This window comes from Argentina silus (assembly GCF_951799395.1).
Source record: "Argentina silus genome assembly, chromosome: 8".
Classification (NCBI taxonomy): Eukaryota; Metazoa; Chordata; class Actinopteri; order Argentiniformes; family Argentinidae; genus Argentina; species Argentina silus.
In genome coordinates, this window is record NC_139662.1 from 18731086 (window position 1) to 18753614 (window position 22529).

Genomic DNA, 22529 nt, shown 5'->3' on the forward strand with positions numbered 1-22529 from the left:
GAAATCGGAGGACGGGCTCATTGTAATGCATGGAATGGAGTGAAGAATGGTATCAGGCACGTGTGATTGATTGTCTTCCTTCCTGATCAGCCTAAACAACCATCAGGTTTTTAAATATGTACAGAATATCAATGCTATAATCTTTACCACCCAGATAAACAATGAAGCACTTGCCATAATGTCTTGTGTTATGGCCGAGGCTTCTGTTATGGTGCGGCTTCTAAGCTTGATGAGTCACAGAGGGAGATTATGACTGTGTTGTTGCAGTAGACTCCCAGCTGAAGGGGCAGCAGCAGTAGCAGTAGGAGAGGACCAGGGCGATAAATCGTAGCACAGTCTGTAAATTCAGCAACTAAGCTTTAAATCATACAGTTGCTGTAGTTGGTAGTCTGGCAGTTTCTCACTTTAAAAAAAAATATATATATTCTGCTGTATTTTGTCATCAAGGGAAAATACTGACACAGGAGGTATTTTCAATGGTTTTCACACTTCATTGGTAGCTGAAAAGCTATGTTTTGATCATCCCCTTGTATATGATGGCCATCTCAGACTATTACTATTCCTGAACAGCGTGGGTGCTTTTACAGGATATGTCTACTGTTCCTCTTGCTCAGCAATAAGACGTAAACACCGTATAATCCCATTGCCCCTCAGAAACAGTGTTTTATTTGAAAAAAAACAAAAAAAATCCCTCCTCCTCAGTTTTTTGGGCTGGATAAACTGTAGTATTTCAATAGTTGTATTTCCGTACAGTAAGCACAGGAGAGCTTTGAATGTATTAGCTTCCTCTGTGAATAAACCCAGCTCATCCAGCATATAGGGCACCCATGTCTTTTGATTGGATAAACACTTTATTGACAATGCAGAATCCAGAGTAAAGAGCCACTTCACTCTAATCCCAGATCGCTCTACAGTTCTCCTCAATTCTCTTGAAGAAAACCGTGTCGCTCTCAAATTCTGAAATTGGAAGTTCTGCTGTAAAAGTAATTAGTTAAGCATTCGACTGACTTGTCAAAATGTCGTGAGATAGTTTTCCTCTTGTGATGCAAAACAAGTGTGAATATGCAAAAGGAAATAGGATAGGATGTGGCACGTGTGATGAGAGACTGAAAGATTGAGCTGTTAACAATGTTCCTCCAGTACACAAGCAAAATGCAAACAGGGCCATTTGCTGAACGCAGAATTATACTTGATGACAGATTATGTTACGACACTCGGAAAACTAGCATTTATGTGGCCTCTTATGCGCCCTTGCTGTGTGTGTCAATACAAAATACAGAGATGGCCTTTTCAAACAACAAACAAACACATACTGTGTGTTCTGGAATCCTGTGGAGATAAACAGTTGCACAGTTGTCATCCCATGTTTGTAGTGTAAGTGAGGGTAAATGTCTCATTATGCTTAAATAGTTACCTCTGCCCCTGTAATGGCATTCAGCGTTCTCAACCTCCCATACACCCCGGCCCACATCAAAGTACTCCACTGCCTGTGAAACGCTACTGAGTGACAGACAGGAGCTGATAGGGTTATCTAAAGCTTTAGACACTGAATAAATGGGAAAAAATCCCCTCTGTGTCTCAATAATGAGCATGAGGGTGTTAAGATAACAATGTTTATACTCGCACTGAATGCAATAGAGCCAAGCGCCTCTGCTTACTCATCATCAACATGTATGTCATGACCGAAAAGGAATGAATAAGATAGAAATGAAAGCCAGAGGTTAGGAATGCAACCCAGGTTCTCTGAGGGAGAAAAACTAGCAAACAGTGTGCTTATATTTCTCACACAAGGCCAGAAAAAAAATTGCTTCGTCGAAGCTAGCCAAGGGCTCAAGTGGTCGAAAACCACAAGTCACTCAAGCTAGCCGACCGTCCACGTGCTAGTTGTAGCCTACGCGAGGGACCTAGCGAGGTATAAGCCTATAACTGGAGGAATTATCGTCGAGCTAGCAGGGCTTCAAACACTTCAGCAAAACAGTTCAAAAGAACTGCGAGCACACAAACTAGCTATCGAGCCTCTCGTGTTAGCCTGCTAGCTCTGCAGGTGCACGCAAGGTGAAGACTATTGAACTAGGGTCACAGGGGCGATTGAATACCACATTAGCCCACTGAGCTAAAACCGAGGCTTTAAAAGTGTGCAAGAGTCTTCAACTCTCAGGCAACCTCGCTCAACGTACAGTTCTGCGAATGATAAATATGACTGACGCGACCGATCCGCTGGCTTAAGTCACCTCTGCATCCCTGCGTTGACCAACTCGACCCTACTGACATCCGTTCTGCGCCGGTGTTTCTGTATTCACAGCGTTACCAGTGATGAATCTTCATGTGGCGATCAGCCGATAGCGTGAGAGGGAGGCGGTAGCAGCATGAGAAACAGAGTCTGTCTGTGAGTGCAGGGTAGAAGGGAGGAGTACAGAGCCGAGCTCCTCAGAGAGCCGGCCGGTCGGCCACTCTCTCATCCATTTACCCCGACACATGATCAGATAATGATGCCCATCCACTTAGGGAAGGAGCGACCCTGACAACTCTCCTCAGCACGTGCTCAGGAGGAGCGGCAGGGAACGTGCTCTCGCCATCCCCATGCATGTGAATCCAGACGTCACGTCTCTGTGTCAACACATCCCAGGCAGGTCAGTGTTAATGAGGGTGAAGCAGGCCTGTTTTTATCTCACAGCGTGCACACGTACGTCAAGCGGTGTGCACAGAGGAAGAAGCAGGTGTCGTGTTGTTGTTGGAGTCCATGCATTTTTCTGTGTGTCATTTTTAAAATCCGGGGCACTGGTAGATGTGTGCAGCATTGCAGGCTCAGTCAGTTAAAAAGTGTGATGTGAAATGAAATGATGGACAGCTGAACAATCTCTGAATAGAAGCACAGGTAAAGTAGGCCAAATTCAATTTAAGAAACAGGATCCCTGGAGATGATTTGCCTAGCAGTTTATGATGGATCACTGGACTCGCTCTCTTATGAATCAGACATCAGGCTCTTCCCTAGAGGCTGACCAGACGTCTAAGCAATGGATGACACTATTCAGCCATCATAACAAACAGAAAACATCACAACCACAAATACCCACAGCTTGAGCTTCTTCCTTTTTACTGCATTTCACTGCGAATTCCACTTGTTTGACCGAATAACAACAGGTATTTACGATACCTCCTTCACATTGAGTTCCCTCCATGAGCACTGCAATGCACAGCTGAACTCACGCAACACTCCCTATTCCCCCAACCATAAGCACACCAAACCCAATCCCCAATCCGCCCTCGCCTGCCTACGACACCACCATCTCTTCACACCAAGAGGTTTTAGAACATTAACGCTGTGTGTCGTACCCACACTGGACCATCATGCCGCTGGGCATATCAGAACCGCCTTTTTACCCGATTGAAAAACACAGGCCTCACACAGGGACAAAAGATACCCAGGAATATGCAGCTCTTTTCTGAAGCATGATATCACTGACACCAGCGCTTTAATCCATTACCCCAGACGCCTACACTGCAGGGGATCTGTGGGCGCCTGATAAACAACACAAACAGAAACAAAGCCTTAAGACTCTCTGCCCACACTTATGTCTTTCCTGCCATTACCTCTATGAGGTTTAGGTTTAGGTGGGTGAGTACATGCAGTTGTGCGCAACCTTTTTCTCCGTCTTTATTCAGTGGAGTCAGAGCCTCAACAAACGCTAATGGTACATGATCCTGTGAAACTTTTTTCATTCACTACTGTGCACTACGGTGCTTTTCCACTGTCACTTTTGGCACCGGCGCTTGCCCCAAAGCCTCAGACTTTTGCGTTTCAAACTCTGAGCAAAAGCTCAGGGCCATGGCCCTAAGGTCCTACCCTGACCTGGGACCTTGGGGTCGATTTTTCAGAGTGTACTGACGTGTACTGTAGCCTCATGTTGTTTGGCTAGACTGGTCAATGGGACTGCTACTTGAAAGCATGATAAAAACCGTGAGTTACTTTGGTTTGGAGTCACTTTTAGAAGCATTTATATGTACCATTAAGTTTGCTCAGTTGCAGGTAAGCACCTGTTTCATTTCATGGGAAATGTGACTGGCTAATCCGGCTGGGTAACTGAACAGTCTATGCAAATTTGCGTGTACATTTCCAAACTGCCATACATTCAACCACACAACTCATTTGTTAGTCTCAGTGGTGGCTAGTTGGGCATGTTAATCTCTTTTGTTAGTCTCAGTGGTGGCTAGTTGGACATGTTAATCTCATTTGTTAGTCTCAGTGGTGGCTAGTTGGACATGTTAATCTCTTTGTTAGTCTCAGTGGTGGCTAGTTGGGCGTGTTAATCTCTTTGTTAGTCTCAGTGGTGGCTAGTTGGACATGTTAATCTCTTTGTTAGTCTCAGTGGTGGCTAGTTGGACATGTTAATCTCTTTTGTTAGTCTCAGTGGTGGCTAGTTGGGCATGTTAATCTCATTTGTTAGTCTCAGTGGTGGCTAGTTGGGCATGTTAATCTCTTTGTTAGTCTCAGTGGTGGCTAGTTGGGCATGTTAATCTCATTTGTTAGTCTCAGTGGTGGCTAGTTGGGCATGTTAATCTCATTTGTTAGTCTCAGTGGTGGCTAGTTGGGCGTGTTAATCTCTTTGTTAGTCTCAGTGGTGGCTAGTTGGGCATGTTAATCTCTTTGTTAGTCTCAGTGGTGGCTAGTTGGGCATGTTAATCTCTTTTGTCAGTCTCTTTTAATAGGCAATTAGCTCCTGTTATCCTTATATTGACATTCTGAGGTGGAGACCCAAATAAAATACCTAATGTGATTGGATCTTCCTAGAACACGAAAGACGAAATTCTATTGAAAGCTCCTCCCTCAACCCCACGCTGTTGCTTTTAATTTTTGTCCTAGTTGTTTACGGAAGCTAGCTAGTTAGTTAGAAGTTAGCAATGGAGATGTCCAACAGTCTAAAAACTAAAAAGCTTGTTTGAAGTTTTAAATTTAAAAAACGGGTGTGCTACGATTGGTGCCATAACCTGTCAATAATTTCATTTTGAATACCAACAGCCCACCCACTTCTGACTGCTCAGTAACCATTGAACAAGCTTTGTTTGACAGACTCTGGGGTGTGGACAGTGCAGAGCGCTCTGAGTCCATCATCGAGAGACTAGGTACAGCCTTATCAATCAAAAGTGCCATGAGACATTGCAGGACAGGTGGTTCTCTGTGTCTGTCTGTCTGTCTGTCTGTCTGTCTGTCGCTCTCTCTCTCTCTCTCTCTCTCTCTCTCTCTCTCTCTCTCCCTCCCTTCTGACAAATTCCCCCAATGGTTCCCCTCAGGCACAAACAATTTAAAGCCTACTCATTCGCTCAGGCAACTAATTATACTCCCGCTTTATAATTGGTCAAAAGCCGTTACAGATAGCTAATGAAAAGTGGAAGTTGATAATGAATATACCACTGAGGAGTGTCTGGAAATGAGGGATAGTGGCAAATATCACATAAGAAAAAGCATACTGTAAGCAAAAAATGAAAGAATGGGAAGAATTTAGCTGCCAGGCAAGGAGTAAAACCTAATTAGATTTCTTAGGTTTCTTTCAGCTGTGGCTAACAACTCTGACTGAACTGGAAACAGGTTATAGAATGAGCAAAGTGGCCATGAGGTATAACTTTATGTTCTCCTCGCTCTGATTAATGTACTATCAGCCAAAATACAATAGAAATAGATCATCTATGAATGCCTTATCTGCTTTTCAGTAGACCTCAAGAGTGTGTGCGTTTGACAGTGATTCTTCTCTGCTCAATAGCAGCATGAATTCATCCCTGAAGCATCGAATCAGGGGACATAATGTGATACATTGTGCTTTATGATTGTCCACCAGAGAGTGTGGATGTTTTTTCATTGCCTTTCGGGTTTTTTCATGATACGATTCGGGGTCAAAGGATCATGCATCACATTGCCATTACCTTGTATTTTTGCACAAACATCCAATTGGAAACACTGGATATGAGGACATATTCACTCTCTGCAGCACACCCCTGCAGAGAGTGAATATAGCATGGAGCTACATACAGTAGATGCTGTCAGGAGGCTGGTGGTTGACCAGATGCAGGGTAATACCAGATGCAGACTGAAAGAGTTTTCAAGAGACAGCAGTGTAGCAGAGAGTCTCCACGGACCAGAAGGTATCTGCACTCACATTCCCCCATTTGCATTTATCAGTCTGCAAAGGGTGGCCTTTTTACATTTACCCTTTAACTGATGATTATCATATAAGCCACTTCAAACACAGTTGACCGGTAATCTAGGTTTTATAGTATAGTAGGCACTTGGTGCAGCTCAAGGAGGATAAGATAATATGTCCTTTTATCGTATAGAGAGAGACACACTACACTATAGATACTGTATAACCCATACCTCCCTCCCTTCGTGTTTTAAAAATGAAAAGGAAGATAATGCTTAATCCAGTATGCTTCAGGAACAGTATGTTTTCTGAGAGTTGCACTCACTGATCTTAATATAGCCTTGATATGCTGTAGCCTATTTTTGACGGGTGTAACTAGTTAAAACACTCAAGAATGAGGACTGTCCTGTCTGGTCTGTTTCATCCAACACAGCTTTCCTCTGAATTTCACTATGTACGATATGGCGCATAAGAGACTGCCAAATGTACAGTAACATTGAATAATTCAATGCACTCTGCAGCCAATTCATCTGCCCTGCCTTAAAAGCTTCTGACGTCCCTATTGATCTGTGTGTTTTGGCAGCGCCAGACAAGATGTGTTTCGAATCATTGGCATCAGGTGATCACATTTGCAGGGAGAAACACAGACTTCGCCATGCTTGTTTAATACTTTGGTCTTCTTCTTAGACTTTGGTCTTCTTTTAAGACTTCTTTGACATAATTCTGTCAAAAATTAAAGGATAGCAAATATTTTAATTTTACATGTGATCGAAGGGCATGTCTAACTTTAATGCCGACATAAATCTAGGATAACTTGTCTTTTGAGCTATCATCTTGATATTACAAGATTGAAATCCCTCTTGGATACCCTTTAAATACTTCAGGGTGACTGATTACCATCATTTAATTATCTATTAAAAAGCAATTAAGAGCCCTTTTACCAAAGAAAAAAAGCACGAATGAGGATTTCTTGACAGGCTTCTAATTTCATTTCCAACTGCAATTGACAATTTAAGATGTCTTATCTTATCCTATATAAGACAAATAAACTCTAACATAAGATGTATTTACAGTATACTTCCTCAAAACATATTGTAGGTTCATCATGATGTAACAGACTCTATAATAGACTAATGAGATTCCATTTCCCATTGCCCAAAAGCACTATACTTCTCAGACCAGGACCGATTGCATTAAACAACATCATTAAACAATACAAATAGCTTGGGACTATAGCTTGTACAGTAACTTTCCAAAACCCACCCAGCTAAGCTGCAGCTGGAGAAACAAATACTGTATGTCTCGTCCTCCCTTGTGTGACCTTGACTCATTTTACATTTACATTTTAGACATTTAGCAGACGCCTTTAGCCAAAGCGACTTACAACAAGTACATCTGTCTAAGTAAGTGAATCATCTATACATCAGTCATCATAAGAAAAACACATCTATGCTAGGACCAGGGGCCATTATTTTTTTTAATTTTTTTTTAAATTTACAGTAGAGAAACTGTACAGGGGGGTAGTGGGGATGAAGAGGTCTTTAGGAGGGACAGTCAAGAGGTAGCTTGAAGAGATGGGTCTTCAGTCTACGGCGGAAGATAGGTAATGACTCATAACTAGCCGACCCCAGTAGTTGTTATCTCAACTCCACTGATTTCACAATGTCCTCCCTGCCATGAGTGGTCTTACAGCAGCTTATAAAAGAATCACACCAGGGGACTTTTCTCAAAATGATGCAGATAATCAATTGTCCTGTACAGGGCTGAGGCTTTGGAAAGAGAACAGGGAAAGAAAATTGTTTTTTCCCAGCGACGCCATGTGAGAGTAGTCCACATCTGGCCTAGCATACACCCAGGAACTGTCAATTGCGCTGGCACTGGGGCTCATCAAGGGAGAGAAAAATACACTCTGCTGATATTTGCAGTAGCTAAATATTTCATTCAACCTTTTTTTTTTCAGCTTAACTTGCAGAAACGGTAAAGTGGGGCAGGGAGAGGCGCCGGTAGCACACCACCGCGTAGCACACCGTTAAAGTGATGCTACGGGATAATTTCTATAATTTCAGCCTACAGTTGTAAACGTAGCACTAATGAGCAGAAACGGGTCCCTGTCTCGTGCCCACAGTGCCCACGTGCCCGCAGTGTTATGCGTATATGAATTTCTCTCAACCGCATTTCTCTCAACCGCCACGGGCACTCGATGCAAAACTCAAGTGAAACTTAACAGTAGCTACTGCTGCTTCAGAAGTTGGCGCTGATAAACTAGGAATTCCGTGGCTGAATGAGGTAAAACAAGTGATTTAATTCATAGATTATATTTGGCGCTGATAAACTAGGGATTCCGTGGCTGAATGAGGGAAAACAGTGATTTAATTCATAGATTATATTTGGCGCTGATAAACTAGGGATTCCGTGGCTGAATGAGGTAAAACAGTGATTCAATTCATAGATTACATGTGTACAAACTACATTGACCCAAAAGGAAAGGTTTAAAAAATACAGAAAGATGAGCTTAGCTTCTCTTTAAGAGGCAACAGGGGGGGGGATGTGTACACCCACAGTCTACTCTCTCCTGCTCACAATTACACTGAGCTGACTATTGTCTCTGAGCCATGCAGGCAGATCAGCTCAGTATTATTTTTTTTTCTACTTATCCCCTCAGTCTCATGACGTTGATTTACACAGACAGCTCACTTCTCAATGTCTAAGCAAACCAGCCTTTTTCACCTGTAGTGCGGATCTTGATGTTTCAAGTCTGTCTCTCTAGCAAAGTGAAATAGAAAATGAAAGGCAATAACACATTCCATATTTATAAGACTGAAGGATACTGTCTATCTGTATCTTAATCTTTATATATATATTGTCATCTCCCTTTTGCCTCTGAGTGTTCATTTGGTAATATCTGAAACTTGAAAGTATACTCTGACAAACTGACAATCTCAAGGGAATTTTAGATATTGAGTATGCTCAAATGTATTGACCCAATCATGTATTTGCTTGAGTAAACACAGCATAAGATTGACTCAGCCATGTGGTACTGCAGCTAAAAAAAAAGCTACCTCCTAGAATCCTGTATGTTACTTAGAAAACCATCAAAGCAGGAGATGATGAACAACTACGATACATAATGTGGCCATCAGTGGATTCCTACAGGACTATATCAAACAGGTTTCTCTGAGAGGAGTGACACAGTGTCACATATGATTACTAACCGCACTTTGACCAGAGACGGGAGAGGTAGTGTCATTGCTCAGTCAAATTTGTTTTGGCAGGACACTGTTTTTGCATCCATCTACCGTATTTGTTATTGATGGTGACTGAACCTGAAACATAAAGACACAGCTTGTTATACTAGAATTGCCTTGATGAGATCAGTTTAGATGCAGTTAGAGTGAGAATAAACAGTCTTTGGAACATGTACTTACCTTTGATAGTATGCACACGTACTATAGAATATACCTGATACAGAACATCATAAAAATAAATTCACAATATCTCACTGTTTGCCAATTAAAGCCCAGCAGATAGCTTCATTAGGCTCTGCCTGAGCAGTCTGGAATGATCTTGCCTTAGGACTTGCTGAGGTTTCATTTTCCACAACGCTTTTCCCATAGACCAAATGTTGGACACCATGTTGGCCAATATTAATTTTCTCAGGCTTTGAGGTGAAAAATCAATGGAGGTGTCAGAGGACTCAACCAGCGATCTGGAGGCACTCATATGTGTCTGTGTTCACCTGCAGCAACCGCCCCCATTGAAGGCGTCAGTGTCAAGATCTGATGCCTCCATTTAGACAGAGTAATTGATTAACTGAGAGAACAGTACACAGACAGGTAATGTATTCAGTGAGTCAATGCCGGTGCCCCTTACACAGCACACTGCGGCTGTAATTGGTTTTTAGAGGGGCCCCAGACTGATGTTCTCAAATGGGAGACGAGTGAGAGGCTGTTTGTTACGATATGTCTTGTTAAGGGATGCAGTTTGCCCCAAGATGTCACGTCGAGTGGAGGTAAAGGATGGCCAATCTTGTTAATCAACGCAGGTTAGTGGCCAGAGCACACACACACACACACACACACACACACACACACACACACACACATTAGGCTTCAGGTTGTTTCAAGGAAGCAATGTACTGGTTGTTTTAGTTATTTAGGTGCCTCTATATTTTTGCAGTAATGCTGCAATTACTCTGGTAACAACATAAAAACCACTCCATGATAAAGCAATTTACAAAGCAATTATTACTACTGTATATAAAAATGTGTAATACAACAATGTCACTACTAATATTATGTGTTAAAAGTGGTTTTCTGTGGCTCAGTTGGTAAAGCATGGCACTTACCCTAACACTTAGGTTGGGGGTTTGATTCCCTCTGGGCCAATATATACTGAAACATTTATGCTTCAGCTCGCTGCAATGTAAGTTGCTTTGGCATATATGCTAAATGGCATATATTATATTATATATATAAAAGTATAAGGGCAATGTGAAGTGTTACTGATGTCAGTATTGAGAAAATGGGAGATGGTTGATGTTAGAGAAGGACTCACGAACTAATAAATCATTTACATGTCGAAAGAAAAGTTACATATCTGAAGTGCTGATGGTTGTAGAGACAAAGAGAGACAGGATGACAGCCTCTGGTCTAACTCACAGTTCCTGGCACATTCATGGTGGTCTATTAATGAGTGCTCCACGAAAAAATAAAATATTAATATTACATAATATTAAATATTCAGCGAGAATTTCTCAACTTCAACATGAAAAATTCAAGGATTATTTTATGAATAGAAAAATAGGTTTAAATTAGTATAGTATTAGACAACTACAGTTTCAGTTAGCATGTTTTCAATTATTATCAGAATGTACCCAGAGAGGCTTGGAGAACCTGCACTGTCCTATTGTCATATGTGGGCAAACTTTGTGATGCTCCTATTGAAAAGCAATGAAGAGAAAACTGGTCTACTAGTCATGCTGTTGTCCAATGAGATCATGCCATATGAGGAATTCATCAATAAGTGGATGGTCTCGGTTTCTGCAATTTCTGATGAGGGGAGTCACGATCATGATGGTAAATGTAGAATAGAGGTACATTAATTATAAGTAATCCTACCCACAATTACACAAATCCAGTGTAAAATCTAGCAAATACAATTTCCCAACTGTGCAACCACTGTGCACCACTGCAAATAATGTTGCATGATTTCACATCAAGGTTCGTTTTCGAGGCATTTGTAAGTGCGTTCATAAAGCATTAATAACTGGCTCCTGATTGCAAGCTCTCTCTTTGGCAAGCACCAGGTAAATATCGAACAATCTAATCTAATGAGTTCTAACTGTTTGTAAATGGTTTATAATTTAATAATAAACTGGTTATACATGATGTATTAACTAATTATAAACCATTTATAAACCGTTTACAAAGGGTACCTTAATATAAATGCATAGTTTCTGGCTCCACAATGTGTTTAAAAATAAGTAACAGTTTCATGAAATGGCTAATGGGCAAAATTAATGGGCTTTATCTTACATTCAGTTATGGCCGACAGATTTCTTTGGTTGATTTAGTTTACCACTATAAAAGGGCCAAAAGGGCCAATAATTTCACCATATGTTTCTAACCCTAACACATAATCAAAGACTAAGTGCTATTCAATCAGGTTCTTTAATGCTATTCAAAGACAACCACTCTTACATTTGCCCTGTAACTGTGATCTGTGCTGTATGTTTCTGCATACACTGTACGTACAATCAATAGTGATTACATTTACAAATTCAAAAGTGCACTTCATAATGCAAAAGCAGCAACTACCACTCTCGGTCAGAACAACATTAAATAAACATTCAATGGTACTTAACAAGTCAAGTCAGAGAGTTTATAGTATTTCCAGTTGGCAATTTTCAGTCACCTCTTCAACTGTCATTCTACTATATAAATGCATTGCCAGTTGTTTTGTTTTGGCTGTCAACTGATTTTGTTGAAGAAAATTCACAAAAGGAATATCAACTAGCTGGAACTGGTACATTCTATGAATATGTAATTTTGTCAGGAATATTCTCATCTATTTTTCGTTACTCAGCATAATAAAAACTAAGGCGGGAACTGAGATGCGGTTAACACGATTATCACAAATTCCCCTCGAGATTCATACAAAGATTTCTAATCAGAGGGTTTTCCCATCTTCAAGTAGTTCTTAGAACCCGCCTTGCCCAAGAAAGTAAGTCAAGCAGAACTAATCTCATGTTTCTCTGAAAACACAAAACACGAGCATGTTTAACACAAGTGACATGCTGTAGTAGCAACTGGTCTCTCATGAATAACTTATACCATGCTAAAAGTAAGTGATACCCAGGGTATAGTCATTTCCAACTTTTTTCCAAGGTTTTTCATAAGACCCAAAGATTCAGTGTGTTATTACAGTACCCTTGTTTGACTTTAGAAGTGTTTAGCTACAAAATCCATTGCTCCTAAAGGTGCCCACTGCACTCTCTCCTTTCCGCTATGGTTGGCAGTGGATTAATGGCCACTCCAGCAAAGGTCAATGAGAACATTTGGCTTGATCTGCCATGCTGGAGACTCTGCTGTAGAATTAAAAGGCATAGGAGAGTAAATCTGGGGTCAAGCTAAAGACAGGAGGTTGCAGTCTAAAGAACACCTGGAAACGTCCTACGTAATCTAAAAACTATTGAACGGTAAAATAAATTGTAACCCTGTTGCAGTGATTAAACTGTACCTTTGATGACATTTCAATTACAACGCATCAGCTGTGTTTAGGACAGCTGCCAATGACACAAGGCGGTGCTCTCTGTGGCTTTGAACCTGTGGAGTGTGCCTATGGAGGAGGAGAGGAGAGGAGCGCCAGAGGGGAAGAGACCTTCAGACCGGCATGTCAGCCTGGCATATTAAATCACTGAAAGCAGTGCTGAAGATCTGCAGTCTCCTTGAGAATGACCCTAGTACTCTTGGGCAGGCATATCCAGCTGGTTCCACCTGCCTTAAAATACCTCTCTACTCTAACGACAGCACAGGGCCTGGGAATAAAGGGGTCAGAGCACCAGATCTTGAGAGAAAATAGTTAAGGTGATCAATCGACTCAGTGGTGAAAAGGCCTGTTTATTGTCTCTCTGAGGAAAAGAGCTAGCCTAGCCGAAGCTAGGCCAATGTGGCACAGCAAGCGCCACACACAAATGTCTAGGAACCCACATTGCTCACTCTAATGAACTACCATGTTAGCGGTCCATATTCAAGCCGGCTTCTGAGCGAATGCATTGATTGGTTCTCACATACTTTGCATTTGCATTTGGGGCGAGGCATTTCGTTCCTTGCCCCTTTTGTCAGAACGAAAAGTGATGGGGCGGTTCTTATAACAACCATATTATAATATATATAATATTATAATATTATATTATATTATAATAACCATATTCTTATAACAACCATACCCGATGGTTCATTTAATTAAAAAAGTTACAAGATAAACGATAAAGGGGCCACAGCCACTTCATTATCGACTCATAGTGCTGACAAAATCAAAAAGGGCCTCCCTCGACTCTGAAGTCAGGTATGGAGTACTGCAGACTTGAGTCGTGCTTTAGGGAGGCTAGGAAAGAGCTGCCCTGAAGTTAACTCCATTTTTGCTCAGGTAGTGGTGACATTGAGATCCTTGCCATGCATCAGTGAATACCGATTTTATTTAGAGATTCTAGAGCCACAATTGCTTATTTTCTTTCTACCTTGGAGGGGTTTTATTTCATCAACAAGTTATCGTCAGCATTAAGTGTGGACAGAGAACAGTTTTCTGGTACATAAAACAGTCATCATAATGTTTTTTTTATGAAAGGACGGCCACAGAAATTGTAACATCAGAGCTAGGGCCTATTCCTGTATCTGAAACAAGTGAGAGTATGAGACATAGAGCAACCCTGACTAAAGACAAACCACCTTAGGACATGCCACACTACAGGGTCAACTCTGAACTACACGTGGCAAGGTTTCCTAGGAACCAGATTTCACACACGACCTAGCAGCCTCCAAGAATTGTTTAGCATCCTTTTTTTTTTTCAGGTTCACTCAAGTGGGGCTTACTTGACTACAACCCCTCTAGCTGGGCAAGTGCTTTGGTCTGATTCAATGACTATAGCTACACTTCCAACTGAGGGGATGGTAGCCTATATTTTCGATGTGATTGTATCCATTCTGCCAGCTGGATTACCAAAACAGATATTCCCTACAGGAGTGTCAACATTTAGTTGTAGAGTCAGTTTATTGATCAGCATCAAGGTGAATAGCAAGCTGTCGATTCAAACTGGATCGTCGTGGTTGTTTTGAGCTTAAGCTTATGTATATTATGTACTCAAAGTCTATGTTTGATAGTTAACAGCTTCCCTTTGACATTTACAAAACAATGTTCAGCAGACGCATTGTAATCAAGGGAATTTCTTGTTAATTGCTAGCTTCCTGTGCTTTGTGTGGGAACCTTTACAGACTCCTTCTGAGACAGAGAGAGAGTAGTTCTGGTGGCATTCTCTCGGCTACTACAAGGAACATTGTAGACATAGAGGTGAAAGACATAGTCAGAAATTGTTGTTGGTATATTTATCTCAATTTAACTGTCATAGTCTCTACCTTGTGTGAAATCAATACCAAAACATGGAACCCTTTTCAACCAAACCGAGGGAAAAAGACAAGGCAAGCATCACAGGAAACAAAGTATGCTATCAATACAGCTTCAACCCTCAAGGGTCAATACCCATACAGGAGCTGAATCTGAGAGGTGGGAGGAGGCCTTCAAAGCTTGATTGTTTAATGATTCTAAGGATACAGAAAATAAAAAGTGACAAAAACAAGCACCAACTCTCTTCTCAGTGAGAGGATTTATTAAGGGTTTATCTCTTTTACTGACTGAGGGAGGTCTGGGGGAGATAATTAGCCTGTAAATGAGAATTGATTATCCTCTGTCTGCTGGTAGTGTTTGTGTGTGCAACTGTTATGGGCAGGTACATGTCTTGTTTATAATGCCTTTTCATTTGTTTGTTTTTCTTTACATTGTTCTCAAGTGTGAATGTCACGGAAAAGGACATTGCAACACTACCAGGTGAATGTCAATGTACTGTCTGACGTATAATATATACTGTATCAGAAACCCTGCGAAATTCGAAAGATTTGAGAAATGATTATGAGAGCAACAATAACACATTAAAAACAGTGTGTGACACATCGTTGTTGTAACAGATCACTAATGCAGCACAAGTAGAATAAATATACACACTTTTTAAGTCTCAGTCCCAGTTATTTTACATTTGATAGCTATTTCTACCTGTGAATCGTAACTAACTGCCTCAGAGGAAAAAGAGAGAGAGAAAGAGAGAGAGAGAGAGAGAGAGAGAGAGAGAGAAATAATTCCTTTGTGTGATGGGTGGGTGACTCATTGGAGCTACCATGTTGCCTAGTGTGCATGTAAACTGGATGTTGTCCAAGCTTCTTAGCCTGAAGGAGGCCGAACTCCCTCCCTGTCACTGCTGCAGGCAAGGGAGAGGATATGAGCTGGAGCAGGGATGCCTTGAGCAAAACACCTCCACTCAGATCATACACAAACTTCACTACCACCGTATTAAAATTGCAGCGCATTTCAATCTGCATTTCATTGCAACTATGGATCTGCATTACAGTCATAAGTCACACGTTGTATTATTGCGTGCAGAAATGAAATAAGAGGAATTTTGAACAGTCAATCTACACTCACCAAACACTTTATTAGGAACACCAGTACACCTTCTCATGGTGGAGGTGGTGTAATGGTGCGGGGAAATGTTTTCTTGGCACACTCTGAGCCTGTTATTTACCCATCTTCTATAATGCACCATGTCACAAAGCAAAAGTCGTCTCAAACTGGTTTCATGAACGTGACAATGAGTTCCGTGTTCTTCAGTGGCCTTCCCAGTCGCCGGATCTGAATCTAATAGAACACCTTTGGGATGTGGTAGAACGGGAGATTCACAGAACCAGAAATCTCAAAGGAATGTTTCCAACAACAGAATTGAGGCTGTTTTGAGAGCAAAGGGAGGCCCTACCCAGTATTAGTATAGTTTTTCCTAATAAAGTACCCGGTGAGTGTATCAGGCCATCTCACCTTGCTGGTGCTGACACTTTGACATGCGACTTGTCATTTTTCTATGCAATTTCTCTCCCAGGATCAATAGCTGTCAACCCTCCATCGATTAACATTAATTCAAATATATTTCACCTACTAACAGTTGTCTGCTTTGTCTTGTCTTGTGAGCAGTCCTCCATTTTGAGGAATACAAATCTATGTGAATGTGTATACGGCTCAGGACAACAGGTCAGAAAAGGCTGTTTTTGGTTGATGGGAAGACTTTACAGGAAAGACGGCTGTGAGCCACTAATCCCTGGCTCTTTTCAAGGGAGCTGTGCGATAGCTGTGATCTGCTGGTTGGATTCTGTTTTTTTAGTGCCTGTTTAAAGATTTATAGGAAAAGCCTGAACTGGGTAATAGTAGAACACCTAAGCTTAGTGAGATTTGGGGACTTGGGACTGCAGTTGTGACAGCTCCTAGGCAGACACACAGGACCTCAAATGACATCTATGGTTTTGAAGAACACCAGAACAAATCAAGCAATAGTGTTTTGGGAATCCTCTAAAGAACACAATTAATTTGTGGATGGACGACAATATCATTGAAATACATTTCCCATGAAAAAGTGATGAAGTAGTCATAAAAATGGAGACCACAGATAGAACTAAATGCAACAGTACGAATATCACGAATATCATTCAGGGAACAATGGACAATTCAGCCATTTCACTGGGGAAAGGGTAGGTGGGATCTCAATAAACACATAGTGTTGTACATTACTCATGTTGCATGTCTGCTGTGTTAGCAGTTGAAAGGGGAATTGGAATGCTCAACTTACTAAAAGCATGTTTGTTGGTTTCCATGGCGCTGGGTCGCAAGAACATATGGAACAAGGAAAAAAGGAAAGTTCCTTGTTTCTTTTGCAGTGTTGGCAGCTCAGGAGAGAAAATACATGCTATCGTGCTCAGAAAATACCCAATGTCAGACGACCACAGAGAGGGTTAGGACATCATAGTTATTATCACAACAGCTGTGGCTTGCCTTGTATTGTACAGTATCCAGGTCTGGGAGGGAACAGTCGTAGGACGGGCTCATTGTAATGGATGGAATGGAATGAGAAATTGGTATCAAACACGTGTCTGATATGTGTTTGATACTATTCCTCATTCACTTCCATCCGTTACAATGTGCCCATCCTCTGATTTCTCCCTCCACCAGCCTCCATCCCTTCTCTAGGCATACCGTACCACTGCTGGTGCTGTTCATCTCCACAAAGTAGACCTGGAGAATGTCGATGCAACCTCATGAAAAAACCCACAGTGAATGAAACTCACTTTTTAAAAACTCACCCTCACCCTCCCGCCAGCACTCTCTCTCTCTCTCTCTCTCTCTCTACAGACCAGGCAAACGTACACTAATTAAATGCCAGAAATTAATTTCAGTGAAACCCGACGTCTCCAACACAGTGTACAGAGCACACGGGGAGACCACCGCAGCGTGCTCCTCCGACACAACGCATGGTGATTACCAGCTGGTGTTTGAGCTTCCTGTGGAGGGATTTGCACACACTAGGAGGCAAAGAGGAGGAAAAAAAAAGAACAAGAATAGGAAGGCAAGATTCTGGGCCCTCTTCCCTGTACTGGGAATTGACCGCTGGGGCCAGGGTCGGCTAAGCGACTTGAGTCGGAACTAATCCCGAACTAACGGAGCTGCTCCGCTGTGGCCTAAGCACAGTGAATGAAGCGCTGTGGAGATGGGAATGGCTGCAGTGAGCACCGAGAGAGACGGCTGCATGGATCACGATCGCCCGGTTGTAAAAGTCCGATTGAGTGGCATGGATAAAAACACAGAATAGCCAGTGAGCTGTAAACCTGCAGAAAACAATTGCCGGCTGCAAGCCTTTCGGGCCGTTCCTTCGGTATGCCCCCCTGTTTGTGTTGCGTGGGCTTTTGAAAGTCACAGACGAGTAGAGATTCCACTGAGTGGATGGGATTTATTGAGCATTGAGTGTGGCTACACCAAATTACACTTAGTGCAGAATGGGAGTCCACTTAGTCAGAATCAATTCCACTGCCCAGGCCTCTCTCTCTCTCTCTGCTCAATTACCACACAACTCCAGTGCTGAGGCCCCGTGAAGGTGAAGGGGCACACCTTGGGAGGAGGGAGGAGGCCTGTCTCAGGGTGATGAAGGGAGCCATTGCCTGGCTACTGAAGTACTGAGGTGGTTGTCTTGCATAGCCATACCTCCAAATCGCGTTGTTCTGACTCCTCCTTTGGAGGTCTGGAGAATTTTAGATGGATTGAACTGGACAGAGCGATGGGAGAATGTCTCCCCCCAGAATGGTTGCTTGTTGTTACGTGCGTCATCTTCTCCAATAGGTAGTTACTATTTTGCAAAGAGCTGTTGCCTATACTAGCTTGCAACATTGAAGAACATTAAAAAAAAAAAAAGTTTTTTTGGAGCTCTGTCCTTGGTTGGTTTGACATGTTGCGTCACTCATTTCAAAAGGATTTCGAACCCTTTGTAGTTACTTTCTGCGAAGGATTTCTGCAGGCTTTCCAAACTATGTTACAGTACATAGGTGTATACTATTCACTGGCCAAATCTTCATTCAGTCCCCTGTTGCTAAACAGTAAGACTAAGCTACATGAGTAGAATTACATTCTTGAGAATCACATTAGCAAGGTTCGAACATACAGTAGATATAGATCCTAATAACAATGTTGTAACATTGTCAGAGAGGAGTGTGGGAGTAAAATAGCCAAGTTCCCATCCTGGAAATAAAGAACATAAAGCCGAACCAGAATCTTTCCCCATCACATTTAGTAAATTGATTTATTTTCATGTAAGGGCTTTTTTTTATAGCTCCTCACATAAGTGATGTTTCCTGTGGTAATCCAGCGAGAGCGCTGTCTCACCATGCAGAGATGCTGAGAGGAGAGGGAAGCACAGTGCCCGAGGCCCTCCTGTCTCTAATGAGGGTGAAGAGAGGGGGCCGCAAGGTCTCTCTGCCTCACAGACAGCACAACAGACAGCTAGTTAACCCTCCACTTCCTGCACCTAACAGCTAACTACATGCTCCGCCGTCTCCTTTCCCGTTCTCTCCCCTCACCTCCCCCTCACCTCCCTCCTCTCTCTCTCTACCTCTATCCTCTCCCTTCACCTCCCTCCTATCTCTCTCTCTACTTCTCCACTATCCTCTCCCCTCTGCACATCCACCCGCATGTCTATAGACTGGTGCTGGCTGCTAGCAGGCTACAACCTGAGTTTGTAGAGGTGGTGGAAGCATCCCTCTTGTCTCAGAACAAACAATCGTCTCAGAAAGTCAACAGTGGTCCCTCCACCACTAGGCCTCTTTATACAGATTCTTACAGCGTATGAAGTGCTGGTTCTCGAGACAGACAGAGGAGCCTATATGAGCCAATGTGTGTGCTGGGGACACAATCACAAAACTGGGGCTCTAATTACAACCATGCTGGCCTTGAGTGGCTAATCAAACACAGTGGGTACAGTGTCATAACCAGGCCTGCGCTAATTAGCCCCTACAGTACGCTGGTCCACTTTGCTCTTGCTTATGTAGCAGTTAAAAAGGCCCAACTGATGAGGTAGATCACAGGCCAGGAGCAAGGGGCCAGCATGGAGGGGTGTGTGTAGGGATGGAGTTTTCCAACCCGATCCCCAGGCGGACATTACGTAAGCCCCTAATAAAATATTCATGCGGCACAATATGGACGACATCCTGCCAATGCTGAGTAAACACTTTGCCCATAGCCGCTCTAAGACTGTGAGAAGGATATGGAAAGGCTTGGAAAGAAAGAAGCTTACCAACAACAACAGTAAGTACCCACCAGTGTCACACAGTGTGACCACAACCCTTAGGCATGGCCATGGCCAAAAGGGAGATGTTTGTGTTTTGCCAATGTGTAACGTTGAAACAACTGAAAATGGCACTACAATGAAAGAGGCAGATCCCACAAGCTATTAGGCCTATGAAACACGTAAAACTGTTGACTCAGCCTGTCGGACAGGACGTACAATTACTCAGAGCACAGCTGGTGTCCAGCTCTTAGCTGTTGTTTACAACCTGGGTACAGAACAGTATACCCTTCATCACTGTTCTACAAGTAGAAGATAGCCTCCCTCTTTGATGACCCCTCTCACTCACACCAATCACTCACAACCGTCTCAAGAACACACACTGCCGGCTCACTCCTCAGCCACCAGGCCGAGAGAGAAGCCATACTGTAGGTTGTGAAGATGAAAAGATTTGTGGGTTCAAGTTCCTGCAATCATTAGAAACAAGCGGAGTGTTTCTGGGTGATGCCATCCTTGTTCCCTAATGAAAAGGAGCCCTACATGGAGCTAATGACAGGAGTTAGAACCAGTGGAGCCCCACCAGTGTGTGAGCACAGCCCTAGCTCTAGTCTAGTTATGATGCCCTCAAGGCAAGCACAGAGGACTGCCAACTACTACAGCAGAGTGTCTCCCAATGGCTCTTGTTGACTTTGAAGTTCAGGGAGATTTCTCGGTTTTTGAAATTCAAATGCTATTTGCACAGAGCTCAAAAAGGTACTTATCAGAGCGCATAGCCGCGGTTACCACGGCGAGGAGGGTTCCAGTGCAGGGGCAGGAAGCTGGGTTCTATTCAGCTGAACTGTGGAACAAACGCAGTGCTTTGTGAAGGAGGGGATTACACGCCAACCACTGAGATGACCTGATAAGAAATCCGATGGCAGATAAGACCGCTGATCATACAGTAAAGACACCAGCGTATGTTCCACGCTTTCTCCAAGCATCATCTCTTATCTCTGCGACAGCAAACTAAATATAGACACCACAGGTCTCGGTAAAGGTATGAGAACACAAACAATCTTACTCAAACAGGCTTCAATGGGTCACGTTTTAACACATGTACAGTGCCCTGCATACGTAATGGGACAGTGAAGCATTTGTTCACTGTCCTTTCTGAATGATGAAACCAATATATACACAAATACCATCAAATAAAAGCTGAGAATCTCTACTTTAACCTAATAGTAATTCTTTGATTTAAAATCCAAACTTCTGGAGTGTAGAGCCAAAAGAAGAAACAGTTATTCACTGTCACATGACTTATGCAGGGCACTGTAAATCCATTCCCAATATTCTATACAATTATATGACCGTTTAGATATTGTGCGTTGTGTAACACAAGTTTGTATGTGTGTGTGTGTGTGTGTGTGTGTGTGTGTGTGTGTGTGTGTGTGTGTGTGTGTGTGTGTGTGTGTGTGTATGTGTGTGTGTGTATGTGTGTGTGTGTGTGCACGCGTGCGTGTGAGCGTGTGTGTGTGCGTGTGCGTGTGTGTGTGTGTGTGCTCATTAGTATAGCACAGCAAAGCCCTGTCAAGCTCTGCTTGTGTTTTGTTACATACATACTCTCGCATGTTTGCTTCCTGGGATACCACATACTGCAGAGGCTCATTTGGAGATCTTATGACACTTGAAGAACTCACATGGTCACATGCGTGGCTTTCCTGATTTAATTAGACGACAGTATCACCAAGGAATCTTAGCCAATTATCGTCATTAGAGGGAAAGCCTATGGAGTAATGATGAGCCTCAGCTCTCTGGACAGTCAAAAGTACATCTGGACCTGTGATTTGAAGACCACGTCCGTCTGAGGCTCATTAACACAAACTGTCTCTGACAACTATTGTATCCGTAAATCCTTTAGAAACCCTTGTTGTGCCATATTTTCACATGAAAAAGGAGAGCAGTCTTGAAATTATTGTTTATTGGTGTGCCCCAAGCTATGTACAGAAACAGAGCAAAGCCATAGTACGAAGAAACTGATATGAGAAAATGTGGGAATAGGTTTTGCTTGGTTTTATCTACACATTATAATAGGATGCCAACATAATCTTAAAGTAAAAAGTAAATAATACAGCCAGCACTAGCAAATGGAAAAAATAAATGATGTTTTAATGCATTATCAGCAGTGTCACTGTGGACACAGTTCGGTGTCAAGCCTTCTTCAGCACAGTTTTACACCCTCGAGCCAGAAACACAGGATATGCCGTAATTTCCGAAGCCTTTAACTTATCATCACTTTATTATCGCTTTTTGACTTGTCATGACACCAATGTGTGATGACATTTAACAAATGCTTTTACCTGAAAAAACACCTATCAACCTTGTAATTCCTCCCATTATAACATCACAGTACGATTCAGGCAACGGTACGTGTCAAACATCTCAGTCGTAGTTCTCTGTCACTAGCACAGCCACCACCATCAACAGCGCTTATACCCCAATCA

The 22529-nt window shown here is 42.5% G+C and overlaps 1 protein-coding gene across 1 annotated transcript in view; it reads right to left on the reverse strand.

Annotated features, from left to right (window-relative positions):
• Positions 1 to 22529, reverse strand: part of LOC310808671 (metabotropic glutamate receptor 4-like) — a gene marked incomplete at its 5' end in the record, with an annotated part of 117742 nt that overhangs the window by 94657 nt on the left and 556 nt on the right. The window lies entirely within an intron of this gene.